We start from the raw sequence: 2935 nt of genomic DNA, 5'->3' as shown, positions 1-2935 counted from the left end.
TTCTCACAGAGCCTCATGGAATGAAGGACACAGAGTTATATCTTATCTCCTGACCAAGAAGAGCCAACGACAATAGATTGTACAATATAAAGTTAAGAAGAGAATGACTTGGGGACAACTTTTTAACCTCGAATGAGACATGTGAAAGCCATCATTTGTTTAGCCTAACTTGGGTTCCTTTATCTTGTAACCAAAAACATTAACTAAAGTAGCTTCCTACTCAGAAGAGTGAAATATGAGTAGAACCTAGCCCTGAAGTCTATCGTACACTTCCAGAGTCCTAAAATCTCAGTACAGTAGTTCTCTTTTGCCCACCACCTCAGGTACTCACAATCATCTGCAACCTGAAAGTGTTATTTGTCTGCAAACTGGCTCAAATCTGGAAATTTGGTTCACAGGCCAAGATTGGAGTGGGGCTGGGGTGAAGGGAAAAAGAGCACCATTGTAGTTGTTCTGTTGTTCTGAGTTGTTTCTGTTCACCTCTTACTGTCTTAATTTGGGTTTTATTGTTGCGAAGAGACATCATGACCAAGGCAACTCTTTGAAAGAACAACATTTAATTGGGGCTGGCTTACAGTTTCAGAAGTTCAGTCCATTATCATCACAGCAGGAAGCATGGCACTGTGCAGGCTGACATGGTGCTGGAGGAGCCAAGAGTTCTACATCTTAATCCTCAAAGAGCAGAAGGGGACTGTCTTCAACAGGCAGCCAGGAAAATGCTTTCTTCCAAACTGGGTGGAGTTTGAGCACAGGACCTGAAAGCCCTCCCACACAGTGCTGCACTTCCTCCAACGAGGTCACACCTACTCCAACAAGGCCACGCCTCCTAGTACTGCCATCTCCCATAAGCCAAGCATATTCAAACCACCACTCTTACTATATTACTGTAATTTTTAAATTAAATTTTATCATTGGTCTCTGTGCAGGGGAGAATCAGTGTTGTGTGGTGTAGTACTATTGGCAGTTTTAAACGTCCACTGGATGTTCTGGATGTCTCTCTTGATGATGAGATAGGATTTCTACATTGCTCTACTCCTTCATGTTAAAAGAGTTAAAATGTGTCCAATTTCTAAGAGATTATACAGATAATTCTACCCAAATGCCACTGTTACCTATTTTAATTTTGTCAGAATATTGTATACTGACTGGGCTAGAATTCAAAGGCTGGCTTCTACATCAAGGTACTACATGAGGAAAGAAAACCAGTAAAGCTGTTTAATGAACACCTACATAATTGACATTTACCAAATTACTTCATAGACTGGAATGAAAAAGAGAGTTCAGTAGCCGGGTGATTGTGTTTGGTTTTCTTTTCCCTCTATCAAATTGAGGAACCAAAAATCTGTCCTATACTCTTAAGGGAGGAGAAGATCTATAACCTGATCTACACTAGCAGTAGCTTCTCAGTGTAAGATTAACTGCACACTAACCCTATCTGAGGAAGTACCAATGAGAGGGAATGGTTGACTATAACTGAAGCTTGCTGCTTGGGTTATTCCTAAGTCCTCCTCCAAACAAATGGTCTTAGGGCCATGTTGAAAGGATGATATAGGGCAAGCATTATCTATTGAGTCCCTGTCCCTCTGGAAATGACTAATGGACATCATCATTTAACTGTAAGTATTTATCCACATGCTGAATTATTGAAAAATAAGATTACTGAGACTGGAGAGGTGGCTCAGTGGTTAAGAGCACCAACTGCTCTTTCAGAGGTCTTGAGTTTAATTCTCAGGAATCACAGAATTATCTGTATAATCTCTTAGATGGTAGTCCACAACCATCTGTAATGGGATCTGATGCCTTTTTCTGGTATATCTGAAGACAGCTACAGTGTACTCATATACATAAAATAAATAAATATTTTTTTAAGAAAAGAAAGAAAAATATGATTGCTTGGAGATATAGAATAAAGAGAGAGCTCCATAAAGTTCAGAACAGGCTAAGTAGGCCAAAATTGGATTGTATGACCTTACAATGCTGTTTCTTGGGCAACCATGACTTCAAATGCTGATCCTGTTAATGATAGTCAAGTTCTTTCATCTTCCTTTAGAAGATTAAATGTTAAATTTTAATACATTTCAGTTAACTACAAAATTGGTAGGCATGTATATGCTTTATAAATTACAAATATAGTCATCAGATTTTAAGTTGTATTTTTTTCCTTTTAGTGAGTCTCTTTTGAAAAAGTAGTTCTAAGAATTATCAAATTGGATGGATATGGAGCTGGAGAGATAGCTCAGCAGTTAAGAGCACTAACTGTTCTTCCAGAGGTCCCAGCAGCCACATGGTGGCTCACAATCATCTGTAATGGGATCTGATGCCCTTTTCTGGCATACGGGTGCACATGCAGATAGAGAACTCATATACATTAAGTAAATAAAAATAAGTCTTTTTAAAAAATTGGATAGATATGTAGCTTCATGAATAAATGAGATGGTCAATATATATAAGGTTTTTTATTGCTAACACCTTCATGAAAATAAAACTCTGCCTTTGTTTTTTTCTTTCATTAATCATTTTATTGATTTACATTAAAATTCTGCCTTCACATTTATTGTTCTTTTTGATGCAGTAAAGCATCTAGTAATAGACCTAGTTGTAAGAAGTTACTTCAACAATGTCACAGGCTCTACTCCTAGGCTCTACGCTATGGTCAGTCATTTCACATTCAGAGTTTTTGTTTGTTTGTTTGTTTGTTTTTTGTTTTGGGGTTCACTTTCTATACTTCCTGAAAATTCTTTGGTTTTACATGTATTCTCTCAATTGGGTCAATGTGTTCATCCATTCCTCTAGCCAATCACTGTAGCTGCTGCCCAAGAGTGTGAAAGATGCTGAAAACAACATATCTGCTTAGGGGTTATTGCTAAGTCAATTGAGTTCAGATTTCAGAGTGCCACCAGAGCTGTTTACCCAGTGTAAAATTTGAATTCTGTTG

This window comes from Grammomys surdaster, unplaced genomic scaffold (assembly GCF_004785775.1).
Source record: "Grammomys surdaster isolate TR1022 unplaced genomic scaffold, NIH_TR_1.0 348, whole genome shotgun sequence".
NCBI classification, from domain to species: domain Eukaryota; kingdom Metazoa; phylum Chordata; class Mammalia; order Rodentia; family Muridae; genus Grammomys; species Grammomys surdaster.
Note: the sequence above shows the minus strand (reverse complement) of the source record.